The 12,777-nt window shown below is 40.1% G+C and overlaps 1 protein-coding gene across 1 annotated transcript in view; it reads right to left on the bottom strand.

The window, feature by feature from the left end:
- suclg2 (succinate-CoA ligase GDP-forming subunit beta) overlaps nt 1-12,777 on the bottom strand; it is a 94,561-nt gene that overhangs the window by 78,756 nt on the left and 3,028 nt on the right. The gene's annotated exons all lie outside the window — the stretch shown is intronic.

The following is a 12,777-nucleotide window of genomic DNA, read 5'->3' as shown; positions in this document are numbered from 1 at the left end:
TGCGAATGGTACTGGCAGTTTACTTACCGAAACACAGAATATGCAAACAATTTGTAAGTTGTTGTGAATATTGTTTAATTAGAAACACTGCAGAGCTCATTTAAATATTTGTCCAAACATATTTACAGCAGAGAAACAGTTACATTTTACAGCATTCAGGTTATGCCAATATACATGCCCTATATGGCCACATCGCAAACAATAAAGATTATCTAACTGGCTAATCCAAGGACAGTTATACATTCAACATAGACTCATGACCATCATGACCTCCATACCTCTGGATGATTGGATTGTATGACCTTAGCCACTATAGCAACAATGAGATCTCTTAACAAAACAGTTGCCTGCGCAATTATTGCAGTCGGCTTCTCAATGCAATGTTCTTCCAACATGCAATTATATTAAAGTACCTTGTTTACCTTAATGTATGTCCTTTTCGTAGTCCCTCTGGGGATAATACAAGTGCTAATGGGATGATTGGGGGGTCTTTCATCTCCCCGGTATCTCTGGCCAGAAAACCACAATTGCAACTTCGCTGCCACCGGGTAGGTGTCCCCAAAACTCACTCGTGGAATCACAAAGAAGTTAACAGAATAATGGGCAAATCTAACTACGGGCTAGGGCCACTTAAACAGTGTTTACAGCTAAGTTTGTGGGGGAAAAAATATTTCCATTGTGTAATTGGATGTACAATATACCTCTCTCCCTTTGTCTTTTCTGTCAGCGTAGTATTTACTCTCACAGACAATTAGTAAAAAACACAACATGCTACGACACCTGCAGTGGTGCTTAGTAAGTCGTGCCTGTAGAGGCCATGACTTACTTAAACTGCTTTAAATATGTAACGCAAGTTGTCATTAATGATCATCATTATGATCATATCCTGCCTCTTGATTGTGTAAAAGGAAAGGACTTTATTTGCACAGTGCCTTTCAGACATGGCCACAAAGCGCTTTACGTGGGACAATTTTACGTGCACTCTATACTCAGAGGTGGGAAGCTACCTTAGTCTCTGCCCTGGTGTAGACTGACGGAAGTGTGGCTGCCAAATCTGCGCCCTTGGCCTTTCTGACCATGGTGATCGCTCACTCTCACATACACACTTACACCATGTACATGTTTTTAATGGTAGAGGAAACTGGAGTGCACAGAGGAAACCTACGCAAAACGTGCAAACTCCACAGAAAGGCCCCGTCCGACCGGGGGATCGACCTGGGACCTTCTAGCTGTGAAGCACGAGTGCCAACCGCAGCGCCCCCTTAGCCAATCACAGGGCCGTACTCTAGATATTGTTTGACACTTCTGCAGAGGAAATTAAATTATCTTTTCAAATGGTGCTTTAACCCACACAATCAAATCTGAGCTTTTAGCCACAACACAATTCAGTGTGTGAGAAAGGACATTCATGTGAACACAAACACAGTAGCCCAAATATGGAAACTCGTCTCAGCAGTGCACCACACCTTGAAATCGAATTTTTGAAGAACTAAGAAAGAAAGTGACAGTTGCCGGAAACGTCCCAGGCGTAACAACTGTCCAAAACATGTTCTTTGGAAATTTGTTACAGAATTTGGTTTTCTCTTTATACACACAATCAAAGATGAACTCAAACGAACATTTTGCTGTGTGTTTTTTAATTATACTAAAGTAATATAAAAAGAAAACTATTTTACATAAAAGATTACAAAACAGATTAAAAACAAAAACAAGAAAAAAAGATTGATTTTGCAGAACGTAGGCTTTAAACCTGGCCTGCTTAATGAAAGCACAATATTTTCATTTCAGTAAAGATTTTGTAGCAGTTGATTAAAATTATTAAAACTCATATTTAGTGATATTGCACAGCTTCAAGGACCTTCTAAAACAGATATTTTAGTCATAATTTGTCCATATGAACTAATTTAAATTAAGTTGTTTTCAATATTGCGTACAAAAGTGGTGTATGTTTTGGTGTGTTGTGATTATACGCTGAAGGACGCGTGTCATTTATGAACCTGTGATTACCGCGCCAATCCTGCCGTACGCTCGAGCTGCTGATAAATGCGGTGTTGGAAAACCAGCGGACTCAAATTAACAACTATTTGAGTGTCGCTCAGATCCACACAAAATTTGTCCAATGTCTATAGCGGTCTTTTATGTAAAATGTACACCTCACATACGCTCCAATTTCGCTGTACGCAAGTTTGATAAATGAGGGCCAGTGAGTGGATACATTACTATGACTAAAAATTAAGATAAAACACTATATTCTAGTCAAGTAAATAAACACTGTAAAGTATGTGGAGATTTGAGGAGGTCTGGAAGGGCATTTCATGGTCTGGGAGCTACTCCCTGGAATGACCGTCTGTCAAGAGTCTGCCATGGTACCTTGCGTTTACATATTTTCTCCATTCGACCTGTCAAAAGGTTTCATCTGCGCCGAAATGCTGACTTGAGAGGAATGGAGCATGCCCAAGTACAGTAATCAGGGCAACAGTGGGACGTAGACCACTATACCGCTCATACAGTGGAAACCAGATGTTTACATACACTATATAAAAAGACACATATGCATTTTTTCCTCAGTGTCTGACATTAAACCATAATTAACTTTTACTTTTTTAGATCAACAAGAATTTTCTAAATTATTTCCTTTGCTAAATGCCAGTAGAATGATAGAAGTTTCTACACGGTTTTATATTACATTTTACAAAGTCAAATGTTAACATGCATTTCATTACTATTTGGTAGCACTGCCTTTAAAAGGAATAGGCCACCGTTATTACATACTGAGATATGTTCTTACCTTAGCTTTGACGAGTTCTATAGGACCTGTCTGGTCTTCCCCCGTGCCTTCAATCACGTAAACACAGCGCAGACGGCGTTAGCATTTAGCCTCTCCCTCTCTCCACTATAGCTCCAAAACAGGTCAAGATAGAAGCTACCAAGCTCTTCCACGTTTTCCCTATTTAAATATGGTTACGTGAAGTGTTACACTACAAAGTATAATTACACCAAATTAAACAATGTGGATTTTCTAAGTGGATAAAAGGGGGAACTATATTGTAAGGCGTAATGATACCAGGAGTAGTTCGAAATCCGCGCAGTAATCTTCACTTTACTGTGCGGATGCCAAACTACTCCTGGTATTACTACGCCTTACATTATAGTTCCCCCTTTTATCCGCTTAGAAAATCCACATTGTTTAATTTTTTGTAATTATACTTTGTAGTGTAACACCTCACGTAACCATATTTAAATAGGGGAAACGTGGAAGAGCTTGGTAGCTTCTATCTTGACCTGTTTTGGACCTATAGTGGAGAGAGGGAGAGGCTAAATGCTAACGCCGTCTGTGCTGTGTTTACGTGAAAGAAGGCACGGGGGAAGATCAGACAGGTCCTAAAGAACTCGTCAAAGCTAAGGTAAGAACATATCTCAGTATGTAAAAACGGTGGCCTATTCCTTTAAACTGTATAACTTGGGTCAAACGTTTGGGATTTCCTTCCACAAGCTTCTCGCAACAGTTGGCAGGAATTTTGGTCCATTCCTCCAAACAGAACTGGTGTAACTGAGCCACATCAGTAGGCCACTTTGCGTGCACATGCCTTTTGAGCTCTGCCCATACATTTTCAACTGGATTGAGATCAGTGACGACTTCAAAACACGTTGTAACCAGTATTGGCCATATGCTTTGGGTCATTTTGCTTTTGTCCATTTGGAAGACCCATCTGCACCCAAGCTTTAACTTCCTGGCTGACGTCTTGAGATGTTGCTCCAATATTTCCACAGTGTTCTTTCTTCATGATGTCATCTATTTTGTGAAGTGCACCAGTCCCTCCCACAGCAAAACAACCCCACAGCATGATGCTGCCACCCCCGTATTTCACAGTTGGGAAGGTTGTTCTAAGGCTTGCAATATTCCCCCTTTTTCCTCCAAACGTGACAATGGTCATTATGGCCAAACAATTCAAATTTTCAGATCACAGGATAATTTGTCTAGAGAAATTAAAGTCTTTATCCTTTTGTGCATTTGCAAACTCCAATTTGGCTTTTTGATGTTTCTTTTGGCTTCTAGATTACCCTCTCAGCCCATGTTGGTACTTGTTTCACTGTGGATTAAGACAAACTCGAACCAGTTTTAACCAGCATCTTCACCAGGTCTTTTGCATTTGTTCTTGGGTTGATATTCACAATTCAGACCACAGCACATTCATCTCTGGGACACAGAACCCGCCATCTTTCTGATCTGTATGATGGCTGGACATTTCCATCATTGTTTGAACTAATGAACCTGGCACTTATAGTATTTTGAAACTGTATCCAAGCATGAACCAGACTTGTGCTTCCAAGAACATAACATTGTCATCTGGGCTTTCCCAAATCTTAGTGTATGAAAAAATTCTAAACAATTATATCTCTCATTCTTCTGGCATTTAGCAAATAGAATTAATTTTGAAAGTTCTAATTGACCTAAAAAAGTTTTCTCAATGTCAGACATTGAGGGGAAAAAATGCAAGACTTTTTATATAGTGTCTGTAAACATCTGGTTCCCACTGTAAGTGCCATAGATATCGTGTCATGAGTCAAGGCAGTGGTAACAGTCAATAGTTCTGGGAGTCGTCTCGGGCACTTTGGAGTTTAGAAACAGGTCAGCTATAAAGACATAGCCATGGCAAAAAAAACTGCTGCAAAACAAAAGGACAAAAGCATAAGGGAAAACCATAAACTGACTGGACAGAATAGAGGTCTCTAGGTCTACACAAAGCCAAAAAAACTTTTATGTGAGATTGCGGATGAATTAGGAGAAACATTTATAATTTTAAGAAATCAATTTCAAACTTTTGCTGTAAATTACTGACACACATTAGAGGAAAAGATGTATGGAAGTTCCATTTATTGTTTCCATTATTTTTTCAAATTTAATTTTAGTAGTAGTAGTTTTTTCTGATTTCAGATATCTGTCTTAATTCTTGAATAAGTGATTAAGTGAAAGTCAGTAAAGACTTTGCCTTGTTTTACTAGCTCAATAAATCAGGCTACAAATTAGATATTGAAAAGGTCCTTCTCAAAAACCCTTCAAATCTTAAGGTGAAAGAAATTGGAGCCAGTAGCTTCTGTTTTCAGTGCAGATTTCATCGTCAGTGTGAGAAAAATGCAATCTGAGGAAATGGCCCTTGAAGTTACAATTTTCCATATCTATGGTGACTCCTTATTGTGAAAATTAGGCAATTATCTGCTTCCAGGTGAAAGCAAACTGTCCCAAAATCAGAAAATTGATCAAAAAGAGTTTTACCTTCAGTCTCCCCTACGTAAATAAGTACATTGGCATTTTTGTTCTAATATAAAAGGCAAATCACATATTAGATGCTATACCGAGGACATCTTTTCTTCTATTACAGCTCTACACCTTTTGGAATAAAAAAATGGATTCCGAATTGCATGAACAACTCTTCCCATTTCCTCTCGCTGAGCTTTTTGTACTAGTTTTGCCAAGAGTCTATCTGCAAACTTAAACAAGGCTGGCTGTTGGAGGACTTTTCTTGTCTCGTGGACTAATTCGACTCCTGTCAGGTAGCTTCAGGGCAGGTCTCTACTGCGCCCCTTAAACACATCCACTTCCCGGGCCGCTCAGCCTGTTTGCCTTTGGGAGGATCAGCGCTGCCACCGGGGTGCGTGTCTCCGTCTGTCACTCTTTGCCTGCCTCTATATTTGACTACACAAAATGAGAGTCTGTCACAGGAACGGATGACTTCTCTTTAAAACGACAACTGGTGGTGATCAAACATTCACTCATTTTTTGACATGAGAAACATGACAATACAATTCAGCGTCATAGCTCGACAAATCATCATGTATAAGATTCCTCTATCCTATACTTAGACTCAACTCAAGTCACTTACCTATATGTTTATGGGGATGTGTTAGCAAAAAAAAAGTCAGAACTCGTTTCAGAAGTAACTAGTAACTAGCTCAACTATTTTCTTCTCTATATAAGACTATGTCCGTCTTTCTGTTGTCTTGTTTCTCCTTGTTTTAAATTGTGTATTGCTCTCTATTATTTATTTTTTTACATCACTTAAAACTAGAGATGCACTGATCCAGCTTTTTATCTACCGATGCCGATACTGGGGTTTGAGTATCTGCCGATATCCGATATCTGCCAATACCAAGAGATCTTTTTTAAAAGTGTCTTTCTCTGAGTGAAAAAAATAATTGACTCTTCTCCCTAGTAAGATCAATAAAGTAATATTTTATTGTCATGAAACAGATCAATTATCAAGAATATCTATTGATGAACTCTTGGATAAACATTTAACAAAGATCACTGGACTTTTCTATTCTTGGGTACATGACAGGCTTTAGGTTATATTAAACAACTCACAATAAGTGATCTGATCATTACAAATATAGATCAGTTTCCTAAACTAAAATACAAACACTTGGCTTTAGCAGTAGTTGATTTTATTTTGTCCCAGCCTTGATTAGTTTCCGTTAGCATTAGCATGCTCCCGCTATCTTTAGCTTGCTATTGCTAACCATTGAATTTTGCGCGTCGAATAAAAATACATTTGCCGAGGTTAAAAGTAAATATTGAATTCTCCAGGTTCTTAGCTTTACAATGATATGTAGCATGCCCGTCACTAGATTTAGGTGGTAAAAGTTGTGTTTTTAAGGTGTTGAGAGCCAAAACTGGTATTGGTTCAGTATCGGATATTTGTAGCCAATTCCCAATATCGTATTTTTTTTTTCAGTATCAGCTCCGATATCCGATGCCAGTATCGGATCGGTTCATCCCTACTGAAAACCTGATTTTTTGATGATTCCCTCTCAGCGATGCAAAGGGTTAGCAACAGGACGCTGATGTTGTGTCCTTGGGCAGCACACTCTTCCTAAACTGTCTGTGTGAGCTGTATTTATTTAGGGTGTTACGATCGTGTGAGTAATTCTTAAATCATTTAGACAAAACAACTATGTCCTTGGTCGAAGTGAGTTCCTTTATTGTCTAAAGTGTGCGATAAAAGACATTGCAAAGAGCTAAGGCTTTCTAAAAATAACTAGCTCCCTGCTGGAGGAGTCACGGGGCTGCCAGTGCCCCCACAGGCACTGACAGTTACCTCGAGCGAAACACCGGAGAGTGGAAAGGAACCTCAAGCGCTTTTTTTGTACAAGACGAACCCGTGGATAAACTGCAGCGCACAAGCTCTATTTTTAAAGGCCGCATAACACAAGTGAGCTATGTTTCATCGGTTTTACGTACATTGGCCCATGAACATATTGGCATAGACGAAAAAGAAGAAACGGGCCATCATTGAGGACAACTCAAGTGCATACACCAATGAGTTTCATGTATTTCTCATGTAATGAAAAGACACAGGAAATAACAGAACACACATTTCACTGTATGTAGGAACCAACAAATCCAAAAACACAACACTCTGAGGAACTTCACTGCACTCAATGGCAATTTCAACACATCTGCTTCATAAGTGAAAAAATAAGAGATAACAGTCACTCTTGTGAAGGATCAGAGCTTTGGGACGACGATCAGCTGAACGAGGAATCTCTATTGTTTTCGTATTGACGGGTGATGAACAAGTTACATATTTGCCATGAAGGAGAGAAGTAAGTGGCGGACGGCGGAACAGCAGCGAGGCAGGAGAGCAGCTGGCACACATGCGCTCCCAGGAGGGCCTCTCTCTACAGTAATTATCATCAGCAGCACTCGGGGGACAAACGCGTCTACTACCACTGCTCTACTTAAGCTTAATACACTGCTAGGTTCGCAGAGGGACATGAGGCGGGCTGCGCACTGACGAGACATGGCACAAACTGCGGTGCGTCCCAAAACATTGGGGGCGGGATGGGAAGGATACACACAAAAGCTTTACAAGCAAAAGCACTCAACATCCTTTCTCCCGGATGCATTTAAGTGACAATAACTGAGGTACAGCTGCAAGGGATCAGAATATTTTTGGCACCGATATTACCAATCACCCTCATCGTCAAAGGGGGCACATTCTGCTTTGTACAGGCATTTCCACTACATAATACTTACTACTTTGGAAATGTTAAAATAAAGCTAAAAACACAAGCTGCTGAGGCACTTTGTGAGGCATTGGCATAATGAGGTGAATGTTCTGAGCTTTGGAGAAGGATAACATGGATCACTCAAACATGCATGAAATAAGCATGTTCTTCAAGATGCTAAACAGGCAGAACATGGAAGGGAATAAGATGAAACCTTTCCCTACAGCCATAAATCCAGAAGATAAAACTTAGAGGAAAGAAAAGGCAGAATACAATTGCCTGTAACCTCTTTAGGGGATTTTATATTCTTTCCAAATTGTGCTTTTGAACTTGTTAACAGTGAAGTTCGGATGAAGCACAGGCGAGAGAGGCTTGCAGACACTATTGACTGTGAAAGTGCTGTGCTTTGGGCAGGCTCCAAGCGAAAATCTTGACATCCATCGAGTTATCCCTAAATGTCACGGCGCCACAATCGGAGAACAGAACCGTTTTAAAATGGAATTGCGTTTGTATGATTAAACTCTCGAGATTTGTTAAGACCTCATGCACCCACCCCACAAGGGGATATTAGTCATCTCTGCATCTCACAATTGTTATACTAGTAATTTTTCTTATGAGGTTATTTTTCTTATTCTATCAAATTTTAACAGGATTGAGGTATGACAAATGCCGAGTGACGACGTGTTGCTGAATATTTTTCAATAAAAAAGCATTTGAAAAAAAAAAATGGCAATGGAATGGCAATAACCATATTTGTCTGAAAGATAGCATGTGGATATTCTGCGGAAAATGTTAAGCATGACCCTGTTAACAAAAGCAAAAGTCACAGACGTTCTGCACCGGGTTGCCAAGTCCATGTGGCTGTGAAGGACAATCGTGGCCTACGTAGCTGCTCCCGTCGCTGTTCCCTGGGCATTTCAGCATTTCTTTGGCCCGTCCATATGGTATTCAGCTCACCAGCACCGCTCCTCATGGGATGCTTCAAAGTGTGGAGTTTCATACTTGGGGAGGAGGATGAGCAATGTCAAAGCTCAGTCGTTGGAGAAGAGTCATCACTGTGAGTGGATGCCTGATGTGGCACTTTGCAAAGTCATCTCCAAACATGCCATGTCTTTGGGGTGTGGTTTGCCCTTGTGTTTTGCTGAAGGAAGAGTCAATTTCCAGTGATGATTTAAAGCAGTTGACATTTATATTACTAGTATTTCGATTTTTCTTTTAATTAGGAAGGTTACAAGGCGGATAATCATCTTGGATCAGGCTTGAATTGAAGCAGCAGCGGTCAGTGTACCCTTTCAGTCACTTGAAATTTCTCGCAGAAACACTGAATATTTAACAATGGGCTACATGCACGCAAATATGTCGTCGTGTCCTTGGGCAAAACACTTCACCCGCCTTGCCTCCAGTGTCTGACACTGGTGTATGAATGAGAGTCTGAATGAGTCAGAGTCTGACCACTAAGTGACTCTTCTTTTACTTCTCTTGTACTTATTCATGTCTGTCACATTGTTTGTTATCATTTCTGTATTTCTGTTATCTTCCTAAGGACTACAGATTTAAATTAGCCCTGTGGCTATAATCCGGCATGTTTACATCTGTTTTTGTTGTTTCAATGCAGATGTTCATTAATGTGCATTGTCCCTGTCAAACAAATTAATAATGGGTGGGTGGTACCTTAATGTAAAGAGCTTTAGTGCGTAAAGAAGGCAGAAAAGCGCTATATGAAAGTGACTTTTTCATTTTTTTTAACAGCACCAAGATTTTGAACGAATGGCTAATTTTTTAGTTGTTCAATTTCTCTGGTGTTGTTTTTGATCCTAGCCATTAGATCCGGGGATAAAAAGGTTTTCAATTAACAAGTATTTACATCCATCATTTGCCTGGCCTGTCAAACTACTTGCTTTTCCATAGGTATTTGAAAGATATATAGTCTGGTGGGCGTGATTGACAGACGGCATCAACCAAATAAGAGTACCGCTAGATACATCACTGTAACAAGCGGCAGGAAGCCTTTTCAAAAACTTCCTTTTTTATGAGGAACGCTTTGAACGCTGGTTTCTTGCTCCGGGTTTTAGGGATTTAATATTTTCCAAATGATTCAAAACAGACAAAGGTTCAGAATAAAACAGTGTATCGGTTGCTGCGCCGCCATCTTTAATGTTTTGGAAGAGCGCGTGGTGGTGACAGGTGACGGCTTCCGTCTCTTGGTGCGTGATTGGACCGATGTGAGTAAAATTGTAAAATGATTGGCTGCGAGCAGCCGCCCAGACGGTTCTTCTTTTGAACAGAAATGAGAAGTGTCTGGCAGGCCAGGCAAATCCATCATAATGTTTTTAACACCTATCCAGTAACTTCCCATCAGTATCTAATTGTCTGTGATGTTTTCTTGAACTACTCGTTGAGTTGTGCAAGACATCGCTAATCCTTATTGGAAAAATAGCGAGAGAGGAAGGACTGCGACCTGGGAAGTCACGTGTCACTCGTGTGCATAGAGCCGATTGACTTTACAGAGTCACTTTACAGTTGAAAACTAAAAACTAAACTATTAAAACTGTAATTTGAATTGCATTTCTCATAATCGTGTTGTACGCCAGAATTGATCTGATGAAATAAATAATTCAATCATTTAAGCAGTACAGGCTACAATATAGATATTTAAAGGGTGCTGGGTGGATAGTCTAAAACACTGCTGCTGTACCAAGTGTCAAGTAAGTACTTCACACTTCTCTAATAAAAGTGCCAGGAGCTCCCTGAGGCAGAGCTGTGTAGCTGACATCATACAGTGACTCTCCAGATGTCTCGTGAGGTTAAAATCATCATTACTTGTCATGGCTGGACCATAACCCCTTTGAAATGACTCTGGCTTATTAGCTACGACAAATGACTGTGGAGTTAATTAAGCAGAATGCTCCTTAAAGGCCATTATCAAATGTTTAAGAAATTAGCAGATTGCCAGTTCACCAACTCTATGTAATTGATTTGTTCCTGTTCAGGTTATGAACTCGGCCCTTTTCCTTTTAATTTACGAAGCACAAAGCGGAACTATACGTATTACAGAGTGCACTTTATATGAGCAGAGAGCACAGAGCACACACTGATCCTAATTGAACTCAAGTGTTATTTTCCTAATGAGGTGGCAGCTGCAACTCATAAATGCACTCTGTTGAGATTAGACAAGCACGGCGTAGTAAAGTGAAGGGGCTGACGCAATTTCTTTGAAATACACAATTTGAAATGGATTTGGGGATTGGGTATCTCAGCTGTGTGTTCACTGCAAGACAACCACAGGAGCATGCCACATATCCAGACAGAAACAGAATATTATATGTCTCTGGAAGGCCATACCTCTTTTGGATTTTTCACTTATTCTGGGTTTCGTCATTTCAGATGCGTTTTCAGGGAAACACAGACAAAGCTCTGTCCTATATGGCTGCACAGTTTAGTCTGAGAGCAGTTTGTCTGATGAGTATTGTGGATTTATGTTTTTATAATCACGACTCAGATCACATTTGCAGTGCACTTTAGACGTATCTGTTAACAATTGGAAGAAGTTCGAAACAGCGAGCTAAACTTAAACAATAATCAAATGCATTTCTAAACATGTCTGCAGAGGTTTGAGCAGGGTTTGCAGGTTTACAGAATAGGATCCAGTAGATACAGGACTTTTTGTTTTGTTTGTTACAATTAAATAATTACTGAGAGGCAGAAATAAGCCTGTTAGCTTCTTCTTTGTGATTTTGCTAGTGAGTATTGCGCCTCCAACCCGGAGGCAGGGAAGTTGCAAGGATGGTTTTCTGGCCAGAGACACTAGGGGGAGATGAAAGACCCCCCATCATCCCATCAACACTTGTATTACCCCCAGAGGGACTACGAAAAAGATTTATTAAGGTTAACAAATTACATGGTTCTTCTTTAAATCTGAGAGCGGCATTTTTCTTTATTATATTTTTCTTATGCAGATTTAAATCATATATATTATTCTGAAGGGGTGAGATGTAGATTAGCAGTTCAACACAAGGAGAATTTCAACTCCGGGTGTTCAACTTTCAAACTAACCCTAACCAACAGAGGAAAAAACTGGACCAAAAAAAAACATAACATAAACGACTATTGAACGTACATATAGTTTTACACTTGTGATATTTGAATGTACATCATAATTTAAATCAAATGTATTTCAAACGACTAGGGAATCAATGGATAGCATCCAAGAGCGAGGGCGCACCACAGCAGAAGGCATTAAAGTGCACCTGGATTTATGCGCGCGTGTGATTTGCATCAGGTGGAGGTCTTTAGCCCGGGCTGGTCTAATCTTCAGCAGACAGGCTTAAAGAAGGAGGACCCGAGCCCGGGGTCTCCAAAGACAGGGATTGAACTACTTACCATAGTTAATTAGACCAAGTGCAGAGCGAGATCCACTGATGTCAGGTCCAAATGAAAACAAACAGTGACTTTGACTTGCAAACATGTAACCTTGCGCCGTGTTAACACCCTTCGGTAAATAACATGGCCGTGATGTACAGAACCTCTGATGCATTATGCAATATGTTCTGACCAATTACGCCAACAAGTGTTAAGAGGACAGATGAGTACCGACAAGGTGCTTACACTTTGCGACTAAAACTTTGCGAACTAAAACAGCGTCAGTGAAAAGTTACAGTACTGCGTGATGTTGTTCCATCATAAGAGATGGATGAGGCTGTGCAGACAGTGAGCCGTCTCGACAAACTGCACATTTGATGAATTACAGCTGTCGAGAGCTGGCACTGC

The sequence above is a fragment of the Gobius niger genome (assembly GCF_951799975.1).
Source record: "Gobius niger genome assembly, chromosome: 20".
Taxonomy (NCBI): domain Eukaryota; kingdom Metazoa; phylum Chordata; class Actinopteri; order Gobiiformes; family Gobiidae; genus Gobius; species Gobius niger.
This window is presented reverse-complemented; position numbering and strand designations above follow the sequence as displayed.